Source organism: Protopterus annectens, chromosome 16.part0 (genome assembly GCF_019279795.1).
Source record: "Protopterus annectens isolate FY-2018-M chromosome 16.part0, PAN1.0, whole genome shotgun sequence".
Classification (NCBI taxonomy): Eukaryota; Metazoa; Chordata; order Ceratodontiformes; family Protopteridae; genus Protopterus; species Protopterus annectens.
The window spans coordinates 587,750,916-587,769,030 of record NC_056750.1 but is presented as its reverse complement, the minus strand read 5'-3'; the positions used below and the strand labels follow the sequence as shown (position 1 = coordinate 587,769,030).

The window sequence follows — 18,115 nt, the reverse complement described above, 5'->3', positions numbered from 1 at the left end:
TTTAGCAACTGAACTACTTTGTAAGCATTTTACAGTGATTCCCTAGTTTTTCTGGTCGGTATACTGTGTCCAAAGGTTAGAACAGTCTGTCGACTGTAGCAACCGACTACAAATATCAGCGTTAACTCTCTTTCAGCAACTGAACTAGTTTGTAGGTATTTTACAGTGATTACCTAGCTTTCTGGTCGGTAATCCATTTTAAATGCTAGAACAGTTTTGTCATTTGTAACGATCGGCTTTAGATACAGCGCTTTCCAAAGGTCTGGCTATAACACTGATAGGGGTGATTATTATTCTGCTTATAGGGCATTTATTTGTCTATTGTTAATCAGGAGCGCCTAATTAAGAGGTCGTCTTGGCGCTTGCACACTTATTTCTGTATTTACCGTGTGTATCCTATTTTTGTTTTCATATCTTGGAAACTGGGAAATTTTATGACCGGTGCTCTGCTGGTACCGTCCCAAAAAGGGAAATAGTTAATACCCACCCTTCTGAAAAGTAATAAGCCTACTAACTGAAACTAAAAAGCCTACTAATTGTACCAAATGTAGCTGAAATGTAAAGAAGCCTATTAATTGAACCTTGACCGTTCAGGGTTTCTGTAGGGATAGATCAAGTCAAATATTGGGCTAAACGGAATACTACTAGTCCCATTTGTAAAGTGAGCAAGCAGTTTGGGCTTAGGGCAGACGGCAAAGCTCTTAGTGGGAGAAATATTCTAGTGGCCATTACTTGCACCTTGTCTTGTTGAATATCTGCCCAAATCATGTTAATTACTTTCAGCATGGCCTCTTAGGGTTTGTGTAATTTTGGGCTTGTTGTATTTCACTACTTGTCTACTTACCTCACTGTTCCATAATACTGACTAATTGTTGTTACCTGCTTTGTTTTTCTCATTAATGCTCATAGCAGTGGGAATTAAGAATCTTATTGTTCTCATGTGGTGGTGCTGCGGTAGCCTTGTCGCCTCACAGTTAGACGTTGCATGTTCGATTCTCAATTAGAGTGTCTTCTGTGTGTCGACAACGTGAATGGGCGTTCCTTCGTTGAAGGTTGTGTGTTAGGCCCAGCAAGCCAGCACGTAAAAATCTACTGCCAATCATTAGCGGACCGGAGTTCCGCTGTGGCGACCCCTAACCGGGAAAAGCCGAAAGAGAGTTTTATTGTTCTCATGTCTCTGCATAGAACTGCATGCTATTAGTTGTCACCACAGCTCTCTAAATATAACTTTATGTTTTATTGGGACAGAGTTGTATTTCAGGTGTTAGCTCAGAATGTTATTTGTTAACAGTCTCACAAGGTGTATGCATTCAAGGTGCTCTTTATCACTGTAATAATCTGTGTCTACAAACTTGACATTATTGCTGCCTAATCACTTAATTGTACTTATTTTTTTGCTCTCTCTAACCTTCCTAGCTTATCTACCTTCCCTCCTGCATTAAGAATTGGGAACCTATCTGCCTGGTCTTTAAGGACCCCTTCCATTAAATTTTCAGTCACTGCAGCGTCAACCCAAAGAAACCTGCTGCCCTAGCACATTTTTCCAGGTTCCAAAGTGAATAAGAAAGTATGTTCTTCCCTAGACCTAAATGATAAGCTGAACCTTTTTGTAATTATCTAGTGTTGTATATATTTTAGTGACCGAGCCAGGAATCCAGCAGCCATACCCCTCCCTACCCCTTAAACACTGAACTTCTCTTCACTGACTACTATCTAAGCCATCTCTATCTGCTATCTCTGCCACAGCTACCTGTTGCTGTACCCTATTCTTTGTCCACTAGGTGGCACTCTAACCTTAGGCTTGTGCTGCATCCTTTACCCCACTTTTCCCATACTTTATCTCTGACTACTTTCTAATCTTCCTGCTGTACTACACTCTTCTTCAGGGCTTTTTCCCCCTCCATCCAGCTATACTTCTATCATTTTTTCACTCTATCCCTCAACTACCAAATAGTTGCATTATCATACCCTACTCACCTGTAAATACCAAGAGTGCCTCAGGAAATCTGCTATACACAGATTGTCTCTGCAGAATCTTCCTTCTCCTGCTCTACCCGCTCTGTTTGCCCTGCGGGCTCACTCTGCTCCCCTACCCTACCCCCAAATTCCACCCACCCCAGTGCTCCTACATTTATACTGAACAAACCACACCCCTTCCCTTATTGACCATTAGCACTTCAGTACTCACTTTACATATTTAAATCCTACACACCCACTTTTCGTACTGCTTACCATTCTACTACCCCTGAAATACTATCCAAACAAACTCATTATTAGGCCCTACATCTTTTAAACTCTATTCTATCCTTCACTGCTAGTATGCCTTTAATTTTCAAACCAAAACTTATTTACCTGTCTCTTTTAGTTCTCCTACTACCTATTCTATCTGTACCCTATATTCTTACCTTATATGAAAACCTACACTATACTGTGTCCCACCATCCCTTAAAGCAGACATTACTACTAAGTCAACTACACTTCCAATGCCATTCTAACATAACATCCACCTCCATCTACCTTTTACCAAAGTTTCACAGGGTTGCCCATATTATTTACCTACAAGCTAGGATGTCACTAAATATTTTCTGTAAACTCCTGAGGTTTACACATATTCTGAAACAACGTCCTCTACTCCACTGTGACATTCACCCTAACCCTGGACCAATCAGTAATACCCCAATAAACCCCTACCTACCTCAAGCAAACACCCCATTCACCCCCACTAGCACCCATAATTCTCTGCTCATAGCACATCTCAATATACAGAGCTTAAACAATAAAATTAGCCAACTACATGTCCTGCTAGACATTCATTCATTTGATATCCTATGTTTTACAGAGACTTGGCTCAAACCAGTAACAAGGGACAATGAAATTATCCCACCTGACTATAATATCTTAAGATTAGACCGTACAACCAAAAAGGGTGGAGGGGTAGCAATTCTATACAAATCTAAGTTACATGTCACTTCTTTAGATGTAAAACTACCTTTTGATAGTAATGCTGAAATCCTCATCTCTAAACTATAGATCAATGCTAGTAAATCTTTGTACATTATATGCTCCTACCTACCTCCAGGCAATAACATTAACATCCTAGAAAATATTCTTTGCTGGCTTTCTACATCCTTCCCACAAGAAACCATTCTACTTGGTGATCTTAATATACAATCTTAATATACATTGGAATTGCTGTACCTCATCCAAACCTACAACCCATATCAACCTTTATGGATTCTCCCAAATAATTACCAGTCCAACCAGAATCCATAAACCCAGTAGCAAAGAAAGTATCTTAGACTGGATCTTAGTAAACAGCCATACTCTCTCTTATAAAGCAGGTTCCCTTCCTGATGATATTAGTGACCACTCCCTTACTGACATAATCAGACAAAAAACCTTTATTCCCAAATAGACTCTCTTTAACATTGCCCGGAACAAAAAATATTTCAATCCAGCAAGCTTCCAAGCTGAGCTTCAAGCCTGTGACTGGTCACCCTTAAAACTACTCCCTCTTGAGCAAGCAGTAACCTATTTTAACACTATTTTTTTACAAATCCTGGAATACCATGCCCCTACTCGCTCTATAAGAACTGGAAGTAAAGCTGCTCCATGGCTCACTAAAGACACTAGGCAGGAAATCTTATTGAGAAATAAAATCTGGTCTAAATGGAGAAACTCTAAAAAACCAACAGATCATCAAAAATTTAAAGAGCTGAGAAATGCCACTAAAAGATCAATAATTCTTGATAAAAAAAACTTCTACTTTAAACTCCAGGAAAATCATCAACAAAAAACACAAACTTTCTGGTTAGGTATAAATAGACTTCAATACCCAGGCCATTCCAAGATACCAACCCCATCAGGTCTCTCCCTTAACACTCCCAGCCAGATTGCTGATGCTTTCAACACCTTTTTTACTGAAACTGTTCAATCTCTAGCAAACTCCTTACCTACTGTTAGCTCAACTCTCCCATCCTCATTACCTAGAATACCCCCCACCTTTCACTTAAAACCAGTTCCTACATCCCTTATCCACGCCTTACTCCACAAACGTAAACCATGTACCCCCTCAGCTGATCTCCTACCAGCTGAATACCTGCAAACCACAGCAAAAGTACTTGCCTATCCCATTTCCATCCTAATTAACAGAACCATTACTGAAGGCACCATTCCATCTCTCTGGAAAATCTCTCACATTATCCCACTTCACAAGGGTGGTAACTCAACCAAACTCTCTAATTTTATGGAAAAATGCATCCACCAGCAACTACTTGATCACCTTCTGCAAAATGACCTACTAGCTGACTGCCAGCATGGTTTTAGGCCACGCCATAGTACCACCACTGCTTTCTTATCCTTCTCTGTCTGCATTAACAAACATCGTAATAACAACATGCTTTCTTCTGCACTCTTTATTGACCTCTCTAAAGCCTTCGATATGTTTAATCATCAGACACTTCTAAACATACTCAAATTACTCTCTCCTGACACACAGGCACTAAAATGGTTCAAGTCCTACTTAGAAAATAGACATCAAGCTGTCCTTTGGGACAGTCACCTATCCACACCTCTCCCTGTTACCCTTGGTGTCCCTCAAGGCTCTATCCTGGGACCGCTCCTTTTTTCCATTTTTATTAAACATCTAAATATAAATCTTCCTCAAGCTACCTGCATACAGTATGCAGATGACTCCACATTAATTTATGCTGACTCATCTTCATCTGAACTCCAATCCATAACTCAAACTGTATTTAACCTAGTAGAAAACTGGTTCCTTCAACAGTGTCTCCTCCTAAACGCCAAAAAAACAAAATTGTTATTATTTACTCCAACACTAAAATCCTCCCCAATAGACCTCATGGTTACATCTAACAATGGTACAGTCATAGCACCTGACCCAACCACCAAACTCTTAGGTGTAATAATTGACCACAACCTGAACTTTGACTCCCATATTAACTCAACTATTAAAACTGTAAACAGAAAACTCGGTACCCTTTACAGGATAAAACCTTTCCTTACCCCAGAAGCTAGAACTACCATTGCCCATACCTATCTGATCTCTACACTCCTCTATGCCTCCCCCATCTTTACTAATCTTTCCAAAAGCAACCTCAACAAATTGACAACCTCCTATAACAACATTTCCAGATTTGCCACTGGCTCCCCATTTCGAACTGACCATTGCCAAAATCTTAAACAGCTAGGATGGCTAGAACTGCAAAACCAGCTACAATCTCAACAACGTATTATCACCTATAAGACTTTGTATCAACCAGGTAATACTCCTATTCTATGTAGTCTCATCACCCCCTACAAAAATCTTACTACCCTTCGCTCAGCAGATAAATTACTAGTATCCATTCAAAAATCTTACAACAAAGCAAGTGATTCTCTTTTTTCTAATTCTGTGGGGAAAACCTGGAATAGGCTTCCCAGCAAACTAACATCTCTTACATCATTACTACTCTTCAAAAAGCAACTAAAAATACTTCTTAAATCTCAATGGCTATGCCCATGTACTAATCCCGACTAACACCCCCCCCCCATTTATCCTTACTGCTTTTCCTTCCTCCTAACACCCTTACATTGTGATAGTAAGCCTCTTTACCTTGATATCTAGTCTCGTCTCTTCAGGTAATGACCACAGAATACATATTTCTGTAATAATCAACTTGCTGAGACCACATATGTTTCCACTTTGTATATATACTAACTTCATGTTGCTTTTGTTACATTTGAGCATTTACCTTTAAAAACAACCTTAATTATTAGTTTGAATCTGTTCTTTTTCCTGGTCTTCTATATAATTGTCAAACCTCTCCTATGTAAATATGTTTCTTGTAATACTGCATTGTTTTTTTGTAAAACTTGTACTGAAGATCTTGATGTTTAATCTCTATTGACAATCTATATTATTTTTTATATCTCTTTTGAATTAATAGTGTAACTGGAGCTTATCTCCCCGGGCCTCTACTGAAAATGGACATGTATCCAGTTGGACTAGCCCAGTCAACAAATGTAAAATAAAAAAAAATAAAAATAAATACATAAATAAAAATAAAATACTCTAGTGAATCTAATTAGGTCTTGTATAATTATGCTGCAAAGCAATATGCCATCAGTCGTATCTTTGATAGTGCTATGGCATACTGTGTCCTCTTCTATCTGGCATGGTCACTCACTCCTGTTGGCTCCTACTCTGACTTTTGTCTATCTCTGCTCCTTCTACCTGATGTGCTGAGAACTGCTTGCACTGTAAGAGGCCCTCTACTCTAAGTACTTCCTAACTGTAATATTGTGTAACATCATACACACACAGTCACCATTTTGGTATATTCTGGTAGGTCATACTGCAGGGAAGAATCCATACGGTGGCAGCATGCCTTCATCAGCACAAACACACTCTCTATAATTCTTCTTGCTTGCGAGAGTACACCACTGTACCCATGTTGAGACTGCGTTTAGATCTGAGGTTTGTCATTAGGCAGGTTTCCAGTGTATATCCAGCATCACCAACAACATGCCCCTGCAGAAAATCACCCCCTTGCAAACTGTTGCTAAAGATCACACTTTTGCCAGATGTAATTGTCATGAGAATTGGTTGGGTGGACTGCACACAAATTGTAAATGACACACCACTTACCAGCAGATGAAGTAATACTCTTCTTGATTTGCCTGTCTCCTTCCTAGTTCACCAGGTGAAGCCTTTATTTCAATGTGGGTACAGGCTATGGAAAAGAGTTATATCCCAGAATTCCTGCATTCTTTTGGCTCTCTTCTCTGGGATATATGGTGACTACAAATGCTTCCACACATATTGAAGCATGTCAATGAGTAACTGATTCTGTAGTTTGAGGAGACAGGACCTTGATTTCCTGGGTCTATATTAAAAGCCCGAAACGACAAATGCTCGAGTCTATGTACCTCGACACATAAAGGTCAATGTACATAAACAGCGAAACACGAAAACTGCAAAATTCGAAATGCCAAATGTGTTTTCTGGTCAGCAGCATGATGGTGGGGATAAGGAAATATATCCTTTTCCCCACTGTAGTGTGGTCTCAGAGTTGGTATATTAAGGTAGGGGGGGGCTTGCCCTGTTAAAGCAATTTTTAGTATAATTTTTTACTTACCTGTATGGCGTGTTCTGATGACAGAACTCGTTCGGCGTTTCAAATTTCGCTGTTTTTATGTTTCACTGTTTATGTCCATCGACCTTTATGTGTCGATGTACATAGACACGAGCATTTGTTGTTTCAGGCTTTTAATATAGACCCGATTTCCTTATATCCCAAGTTCATGTTTTTCTTTGTAATAAACGAGATTGCTGTTCCCTGCTGAACCATATCATATGAAAGTTATTTGGTACCTTAAAAACTACCTTTTCTTTTTAAATTCTTGATTATAAGCAGCTTGCTAAATATGTTTTATTGTTTTTAAAGGAGGTAATGGGGTAGCATTAAATCCACTGGCAAACTTTCAGAAGAAAGGGTGAACAATCTGAGAGAATCCTTGAACTGGATCACCTCTGTCATCATGCTTAAGTACCTCTGCAGTAGATGGTCGAAAAACTCTCTATTCAAAGGAGAATTCAGACTTCCTGCTTTGGCATCTTCTGGAAGAATTTGAGAATGCAACCAAGCAAATCTTCTCATAAAAGTTCAGTGGCAGCAACTTTAGGAGCAGCATCAGCTGAATCACAAACACATTTCAAACACAGAGTAACAACTTGAGACACAGAAGCAATCAAGATAAACAAAAATGTTTTCCTCAGAAGAGGAAACACATGCCATACTATTCCTGCTGCTGTCAAATGAGTTGAGCATAAACTTTAACATGAGTTTGAGAGTTGAGAATTCTAAAAATGAATATTGCAGAACAATACATGGTTTACCCAAAGCCACTGCAAGCTATCCAGTCCTTGTAAGGAGGAGAATAATTGATATTTACCAGATATTTATCTGCAGCTGGGTTCACTAAAGTAATAGTTGCTTGGTCTGATCATGAGGGAGAGTATAAAAATGTATAAGATTGAGGAACGTTACACAATCTTTATTCTTGTGGGTAGCAGATTGGCTGTCAGGCAAGTAATAGGCTGTGACAAAAACATTCTCCTATGCTGAAAGAAAAGGAAGACTGGGAGTAGGTTCTGGAAAATCCAGTCATAATAATTCATAATACTTCTTCAGAGACAGTGGAATACCATTGTTTTCTTGCTGAAACAACTTTTTCCTTCTGAAAATACTTTCAGAGAAAGTGAATCCTTCCAAGGGTTTGGCAGAAGCCACACACTCTTCAAAACCTGAACAGAAACTCGAAGAGACAAAATAAAATCTGTCCCTTCACAATCATTTTTGTGGTTCATAAAAGTGTACCTCTCCAGAAAATGAAGATTCATATTTTTTACCAGAAATTACTGAACTGGTAAGGTCAAATCCTAAATTCACCCTGAGTTAAACCCAATAAATCATACCCATGCAACGTGACTGAGACAGGAAAAGGAATATGTCTAAGTTTTTGTTTCTTTTTTTTACAAGAATTTCTAAAGAAGTAGGCCCATATTTGCCAGAAATAACTTCCCAAATGTTAGGCATAACATTCTGGCTAGACCGAGTGGTATTACCTGACCATTCAGCCAAAAAGGACAAGAGTGTCTCTCCCTCTCTCTCTCGCCTGCCAATAGCACTCTCAACAGCTACACAGGATGTGTCCAACCAGTGTCTATTGCAGCTAGAGGAACTACAAGCGAGGAAACCAAGTAAAAAGATGAATGGTCTGTGGAACAAAAATGGCCACAGCAGATTCACCCATATGTGGCAGTGACACTTTAGTATCCTGATGTGGTGGCTAAGATTCTTTATTAACTTTTTTTTTTGTGGCTGGAGGTAAGAATCAAGAAACTGGAACGTTGTTCCATGGTTAAGCTGAAAAAGATGCCGGATTCCTGGGGATGGCTGACATAAGTAGTCTGTAAAACAAATACATAGAAATAAGTAACTTTTCCCCAAAATACACAATCACTTTAAACACTGTAGGATATAACCCGTAAGGTTGTGATCTTCATGCTGAATCTCATTGAGTAATTCAGCCAATTTTCAGCCTGATGAACATGTGTGTTTAAGTTTGTTTATAGGTTCATAGGTTCATACTAGGCTATCTGCCCTAGGGCATTTATAAGCCTAGCCAGAATGTGTTTGGCTTTCGCCACCCATTTTAAATTTATTTTGCTATGCCCTTTTTTGAGGTTAGTATACTGTGCCTCTGTCTAACAGTGACACAGAAGTGATACATGGGGTAAACCTACGATCTCCCATCCACTCATCAAGATTCCTCTTGAAGAGAGTCAATGAGGGACTCTGCCTAACCTGGACTGGGATTTTATTTCAGAGTGAAGGGAGCCTCTGGGTTATGAATCTGTCCCTCCAGCATGTCCTATTTATTTCAGTGCTGAGGTTCAAGTCTCTTGAGAGCGTAGCTCGATGGGATTTGGATTTTCTGAGGTGCAGCATGTCCATTAATTCCGGGTTGGACATGGCTTTATACGTCAGGCACAGATCGCCTCTGAACAGGCGGTATGCCACTGAGTAGAGCTGGAGTTTCTTTAACTGGGCAGCATATGGCATCTGTTTGAGCCCTTTGATCCTCTTGTTGAGGTACTTTTGGGGTCTTTCCAGTTGCTGCAGGTGTCTGGTAAGGTACATCCCAAAAGGGGCATTGTACTCAATTATGGGCCTGATGAGGGATGACTAAAGAGGCATGATGACCTCCCTGATCTAGATGTGAATCCCTTCATGATTAGGTGGGCTATATAAAATGTTTTTCTAACCACTTTGGCCACGTGGTTGTCAAATGAGAGATTGCTATCAACTTGGGTCCCCAGGTCCCTAATTACTTCTTCTGTACTTAATGGATTACCACCTATGTGGTAATTTGTGGGCACTTTGTTTTTGCCAAAGGGATGACTATACACTTTTGGCATTTAGCTTGAGGCCATGGCTCTGGCACCAGTTGTCTGTTTCTATGAGGCCCTTTTGGAGGATGCTTGTGTCGGCTGGAGAGTCGATTATGGCACCCAGTTTGCAGTCATCTGCGAACTTGGTCAGCCACAGTCCTTCCGTGTTGGCCTGTACCTCCGAGAAATATATACAGAACAAGAGAGGTCCCAGGACTGAGCCTTGTGGGACACCACTTGTAACTGGTTTGGAGTCTGACATGGCTCCAGCAATTCTAACCATGTGGGTTCTGTCCTTGAGCCAGTTTGCAATCCATCTAGTGACATAGGGGTTTATATTTAAGCTGGTGAGCTTATCTATAATGCTGTTTGGTTTAGAAAGGGAAATAGAGACAATACAGAGTTAGAAAAATTTCAGCAGCAACAACGAAAGAACGGAAGGAGAGAGAAATATCAACCATGAAATCAATTTTTGTTTGTAGAACTGACTATTAGAAAGTTGTAAGCATTGTTTACATGTAAAGGAGTAACTCCTTGCACAAAATCATTGAAATAGTATTATTTGGTTCAAACAGAACCAAAATAATTACAGATTTTAGGCTAGGAAATTATAGCTGAGTTAAACATGGACAATGACTTCAACGTGTGCTTGAGACTGTTTGGTTTGGAGAGGGGAAGGGGAATAATAAGGTATGTAGGGCAGCCTAAATGCCATGTATTATGTGGACAAAGTGCATATATGTGCAATTTGCAAAACAAGATATTGTGGAAATCAGAAAAAGCTACGGACAGCAATAAATCTGAACATGGACACTTTTCCACTGGTGGTAGCCATTTCTGGTTCAGAGAAAGGCCCTCTGTAGTGATTTTACGTAGGCTGTAGAATCACAGCAGTGGACAATCACATTAACTGAGCTTCGTGATAACAAATCTTGATGAGCTTCAAATGTTTACTTGAACATCCAAAGGTCCCGGTTAATTTACATTTCAAGGGAACTACAAAATGTGGTGCCTGTAGTTACCGTAGATACATCCTTGAGGAGAGTAATATTTGAGTAGGTGATCCCCTTACGAATGTTAGATTAGCTGCGGGAAATTGTGGGTCCAAGGTTTGGTATACATTGCAGTTTGTACAGGATATGTCAACAATTTTACATTGGGAAGCCTGAGAGACCCTTTCATAAATGTATCTATGAGCATTTATATGCAATAAGAATGAAAATAATGGTTTAAGTAGACATCTGGAAAACGCTTCGCTTTGCTCTGGTTTTCGTTCTGGAATTTTACAAATAGTGAAGGAAACATCAGGGGTGAGCACTGGCAAAATAAACTGGAAATGATGGAATTTTTGTGGCAACTCAGGTTAAATGCCACTATAAGTCCAGGTATAAATGAGTGCGGCTCTTTCATGACAATTTTAAAATACAAATCTACAATTTAAAAATTACTGTTTAGGTTTATTTTCTTTAATTTAAAAATAGAACTCTAGCTTCTGATGAGGTCATATTTTAATTGGGTTTTAATCAGTGGGTGGAGTTGAGTGTAAAAGTATTTAAGTGACTCAAAGTTTTTGTATTTTGTTCTGATGAAGTCCTGATTTTTTTATGACGAAAGCTCTTTACTGGATTTTTGGATACTATTGGCTGAGAACTATTGTATATTTTGTGTGACACTTATTAAACTGTCTTTTGCAACAGGTGGTATTTGGCAATACTTTACAAGGTTTGGTATTTTTATTTGATGAGCTTCATAACTACAGACACCTACTGTTTAAGTTTTTAATGTTGTCAATAACCTGTTCTAATTCTATATATTATTGTATTTTCAAACTGTTTGGGCTCATCAGGAATTAGTTCCACTGTCTAGAATGTACTGCATTCATACCTGATTAAGTATTGATGCACTACTACAAACACCTACTGTTTAAGTGTTTAATGTTGTCGATAATTTTTATACCTGTGAACACCCTTGTATGAAAGTTATAGCCGGCCTTAGGCATAGGCGGCCGCCTAGGGTGCCACTCTAGCAGGGGCGCTTTTCCAGTATTTATTTAATGTAGTTAGACCAGGATGGGGGCACCAGGTGGTGTAGTGGGGGGCGCCGTGGAGCTCTTTTGCCTAGGGCACCAGTTGACCTAAGGCCGCTCCTGATGAAAGTTATGTGTGTATAACTGTATTTCACCAGCCTATTAAATACAACTGCTTGGTTTTAGTTAGCTCTATACAGCTCTTTGTAATTGGCTATATATGTTGTAGTTGCTATGGTATAAAAGAACCTGTTTTAGCTGACCTTCATATTGCTACTCGCACTCTTGGCTTGATAGCATACATTATATGTTATTACTCACTCCTTTCCCTCTACACTGAGTGTATCTCATCTCACTGGCTGCTACAACCACCGTGACATATAGTGTCAATGTCCACTACCCACCGTCATGGAATATTACCTGGAATTAGCGGTTGTCTTGGTAAGAGTAACTTCCTAAGCTTGTTTCTTGAGGATCGTATGTGTAGACATCACCCTATCTTCTGATTCACAAGGTAGTATGTACTGTTTATTGTAATGATTGCCCATTTAAGTATTCTTCTCATTGGTGCTTGTGGTATGAGCTAAAGGAAGGAAAGCAGTGCATTATCCCGTAAGTGGCTGTATGTATAACATGGCAAAGTAATTATATCTCCAGCATAGTACCTTCTGATGCTTTTATTACAATAACTGCTACGTTATAATTTGTAAGCATTTCCCTTTTTATTTTTCCTGCTTTTTACACTTAATCTGTTATAATACCTCACTGACTGACTTCCTGCTTAGCCAACAATTGCCATTGCTCCTACGGAGGTTAGTTGATAAGCAGTATATACAAATCACTTGCAGCCCAGTAATTATTACCTAGTGCAGTACTGACTTTTGTTTAACTGCATTTAATTATCAGCTTTTTAGCATATTGTTGACAACAGTGTCCTACTCTGCTACCTCTTGCTGTCTTACTATGCACTTTCCACTCTCAGTCATCACACTATCCTTCACCACTCCACATCTCCTACCACCCCTCTGAGATAGCTCCTTATTGTTTTCTTTTTTTCACTCCCCACTTGCAGCGCAACTGTACCTCTCCAGGTCAGACTAACCTTACTCTTCTTCCATTCTCCCTCTAGGCAGTGTATTCAACCTTGAGCATCCCCTCAGCTACCCAGACAGAGGTCTAAGGAACTAAGTTACCTGAAAACTGCAAAGACCTACCCAGAAGGGAACCTACTCCTGCTTCCCACTGAAATGTCATCTTATGTACCCAGTTACTTATTACTGAATAAATTAAGTACGTACTTTACATTGTTATAGTAGCTCATACCATAAAATAGAACTGCTCAACACAACTAACGGTCCCTTGTACATCACCATGCTCCCTAGTCAATCCGCTCTTATCCCTCAAGTATCTGGTCTCTAGAACTCCTAGCCCCCCTCACTGCTAATCCTTTGTATTGTTCTCAGTCTGCAGTCACTCTCACTGCTTCATACCTCTGATAACATCCATTAATTTCAGCTATAGTTGAGCAACTATGTGTTAATCTGTGCTGCATTCTCTCCCACCCCTCATTACTCTGCTCCGCTTTGTAATTTTGAAAATTCAAAACCTCAAACATCAGAATCCCGATGTTCAGATGTTCAAAGTTTTGAAATCTCAAAGTTAAACAATTGAGATCGCCCAACAGTGTGGAACAGTAACTTTACTGTTATCTTCACTATAGTGTGATTTCGGAGTTGGCATATTTAAGTAACAGGGGGTGTGGGGGGCTGCAGAAACATGATTGCTAACTTTTTTTGTTTTAGTTTTTTTTTTTTTTTTACATTTCGGGATTTCAAAACCTTGAACATCTGAACATTGGGATTCTGATGTTAGAGGTTTTGAATTTTCAAAATTACAAAGTGGACCCCATTACTCTTACCTCTCTTGACTAAACCTCCCTTCCAGTCCTCCCTTCTCCTTTCACCCTTATCCACAACTGTACTCATCAGGCCACTCCTCTCCACCTTTGCCTGTCTAACTTTCTTGGCAATTAACTTCTACTGACTTACCTGTTTTTTTGATTGTTTTTCTTTTCACCTAGTTTCTTCCATACCTGGGCCAGCCTCCTCCGTTCGTCCTTGCTATGCTCAGGCTCAATTAACTAGAAAACATTTGTTCCATCGCACGTTGAAATACTTCACTGGCAGAATTTATTCCAAATGGCATTCTCAAAAATCTGTATCTACTAAATTGTGTACTGAAAGTGGTTAACAATGAAGACTTGTGATCCAGCGAAATTGCGAAAAGGAACTTTTTGCATCTAAGACTGAGAAAACAGTGGCATTTGGCATGAGAGTGGCTACTTCTTCTACTGTGTGCATTGGAAGATGAGGACATTTAATTGCTTTGTTTAAAACTCTCAGATCAATACATATTTGAATATCATCTAAGCTTTTCTGATGAGGTATGACCATGGAGAATACCCATTCACTTGGTTGTTTTATTGGAGTAAGGACACCTAAATTCACCATTTTGTCAAGCTCTGGTTTTACCTTGCTCTGCATTGCTACCAGAACCTTCCTTGCTGGTCTGACAACTGGGCTTACTTCATGGTTTAACTTCATGTAATATGTGACTGGAAGTTTGCCAAGTTCATCTTTGAAAATATCAGCATATTCACTGCAAATATTGTGTTAAGCTATTGTGATTGTTCAAACTTGTATGGTGGACCTCTTTATTAAATGAAATCAGTCCCAATCTCAAACAGTCTCTGAGGCCTAACAATGATGTACATGTCTTTTGACTACATAAGACTACAAGTCATAGCTGTTTCTAGTAAATGGCATTTGAGAACTACTGCACCATCAGCTTGAATTTCTTCACCACCATAAGCAACTAGTTTTATACACTTTGCTGAATAAGTTTCTCATCAGCATTTATTTTGGCAAACATTTGTGCTGATATAACATTGCACTTGGATCCAATGTCTACTTTAAGCTCTACAGGCTTCCCATTAATCCGAAGAGTACAAAATGTCTCACTCTTTGCTGTCAACTGATAATCTGCTGTGTTAACCATTTCATTAGTCACAGAGACATCATCAACATACAGAGCTATGAGCAAACTTTCTATACAATCTACTTGCTTCTTCTAATGCTCATTTTTATTTAACAAATGTGCCACTTTAGACTTGCAAAGCCTTTTGAAATGATTCCACTTTTTACATTTATGATACTGCTGACCAAAAGCTACGCACTTCTCTCGTTTAGGTTCATTGCTGCCCTCACAATTACAGCAGTTAGCAATGAAGTTCGGTGATGGTGCCCCATTCAGTTTATATTTCTTTTTCATCTAAGCTTTATGTTGTACACTATCAACATTTACACTGGCAGACGCTGCATGCAAGTTTTTCTCATTTGTAAGTATATTCGTATGCTTTTCTGTAAGCTCATATATTTGACAAATTTCAATGGCTTTGCCCAATGTTAAATCACTGCCTTGAAGCAAAATCTTTCTTACTGCATCATTAACATCACACACAAGCCTGTCTTTTATCAACTCATCTCTTGGATCATCAAATCTGCACATTTTTGCTTTATTTATCAAGTCAGTAATATATGCTCTATAGTTTCACCAGGCTTTTGATTTCTTTTGTAAAATGTGTGCTTCTACATTGTAATATTCATTTGAAGGTTACGTATTTCTTTAAATTTATGTTTTAAGCACTCAGGGTCTGCCCACATTTCAGCCTGTATTACAATATGGCAGTTCTCCCCCTCCCCTGTATACATGGCAGGTGCATACACAAATGAATGTTCCCTCTCAATGGCTTCCAAGCCAGCTAAATTAAGTATGAATGCCCTCTGTATGTGCGTCTATCAGAAAATGCAGCCTGTATGAAAATATATAAATAATAATAACAATAAAATATATCACTCTGCTATAATAACAAAATACGTTTAAATATAAGCATAGACCAGGTACTTGTAATCATTCTCAACTACACAACAATCTCTCTGAAAAGGCTTTACTTTAACACTGCAAACACTGTGAACACTCCGGACACTTTGGATACTTTGAAAAGTTTCAGTTAATGTGAAAAAGTAGTATATTGCAAAAAAATATTTGGTTGTTTTAGCCTTTTCATACATTTTAACACTTCAGAAGTTATTTCTAACACTTGTATTTATTTTGAATACTTTTATCAGTATGTCAAAATGTTTGACATTTTGTTTCTTGGTAATTATTTTGAACATTTTGAATGCTTTGCCACACATTTGGCAACTGAAAAATCATTTAAGTGAGATTAAGTACCTCTGAATAACTGCTAACCTGTTTGCGAGTTTGCTCCTGCATATTATTTATTTATTTCCAGTTTGATGACTGGGGAGGTCCCCTGAGCTCAAGGAGTCCGTTTTCAGTGGAGGCCTGGGGAGAAAAGCTCCATATTATATAGTAAAAATAGTACAAATAAGCAAAGTGTAATATTATATAGTAAAACTAAGCAAAGTATAATAGTAAAATAGAAGAAAATACATTACATACATACATACTTACAGAGTAGAGAACAAGTTGTACAGAGGTTAAGATGTACAGAGGTTGTAAATCATCTGTGAATGGTATAGAAACTAACATTTGTAAGATGGCAGTAAATAAGATTAATCCCCAGAAAAAGGGTGAATAAAGGTGGAAAGTACATTATGTACAATGTATACATTCATGTAATTAGCAGGTTAGGAAGGGAGAGTGCAATTACATTTTCAAATTATGGGAGAGGTAGGAATGGAGATGGGTTTTAAAATGTTCAAAGTTTTCAGAAATTCTTAGAGATGGAGGGAGAGAATTCCATTTTTTGGCTAAGGAAAATGATAGGAGAAGCTGACTAGTGGGACGATTTGGTTTTTGTGCAGTAATTAGATTTTGCTGGGCAGATCTTAGACTTCTGTGTGGGCTGTATGATGGTAAGATTTTTATTAGTGCTGGGCATTTAGTTGGTTTAAAAATTAGCTTGTGGGCTGTAGTGAGTTGGATGTAGTCAAGGTAGTTGGGAAGTTCTAGCCAATTCAGCAGGTGGAGAGATGTACAGTGGTAGGTGGAGTATTTGGTTTTGGTGGCGAATTTTGAGATTTTGTTGCAACAGATTTCCAGTTTGGAAGAAATAGAGGAAGATAGGTTGGTTAGTAGGGGAGCACCGTACAATAGTGACGGTAGTAAGCAGGTAGTGGCGAGTGTCTGCCTTGTAGAAGGGGAGAGAAAGTGGGAGTTTCTGTACAGCATGCCAAGTTTCTGATGTGTTTTCTTAATATTTAGCTGAATATGAGTATCGAATTTTAGGTGTTCATCAATAGTAACCCCAAGAAGTTTAGCAAAAGGAACAAATTCTATAGTGGAGTTGGCATGGCTGATAATATTGAAAGAAGGTTTGTTGAGAGGGAGGGATCTTGAGGGAGAGAATTGTAGAATTTTAGATTTGTTGGCATTCAGAGAGAGGTGGTTTTGAAGCAAGCAGTTCTCAGTAGTTGAGAAGGCAGTTTGAGTTTTTGTTTGGAGCTCGGGAAGGTTAGAAGCAGAGCAGACTAAAGTTGAGTTGTCTGCGTATTGTACAATCTTAGTGTTAGGAATGGCTGCATGGAAATCATTAATAAATATATTAAAGAGCATTGGACCGAGTATGGATCCCTGGGGTACTCCGGTCGGGGTAGGTAGGAAGGCTGAGGTTCCAGTTTTCCATTTCATGGCCTGAGATCTGTCAGAGAGGTAGCTGCTGAACCAGGTAAGGGTGTTTTGGGAGAGATTAGGGTTAGAAAGGTGGTTTAGGAGGTGGGTATGGGAGACTGTGTCAAAAGCCTTGGAAAGGTCAAGGAGGACTGTGGATACAAGTTCTCCAGAGTAACGGGCGTGGTTTACTATGTCTAGGAAAGAGAGAAGAGCAGTTATTGTGCTATGACCAAGACACAAACCATGTTGTGTAGGGGTGAGGAGTTGGTTATTGGTAAGGAAAGGCATGAGCTAGCGGTGGATGCATTTTTCAAAAATTTTTGAAATGAGAGAATGGCTATGGGTCGGAAGTTAGATATGTTATTATTTTTGCCTCCTTTGTGGAAGGGTAGGATAAAGGCTGCATGCCACAGTTTGGGGACATATGAGTCTTG

The 18,115-nt window shown here is 39.1% G+C and overlaps 1 protein-coding gene across 2 annotated transcripts in view; it reads right to left on the bottom strand.

Annotated features, from left to right (window-relative positions):
- LOC122790888 (1-acyl-sn-glycerol-3-phosphate acyltransferase alpha-like) overlaps positions 1-18,115 on the bottom strand; it is a 1,029,281-nt gene that overhangs the window by 771,269 nt on the left and 239,897 nt on the right. The window lies entirely within an intron of this gene.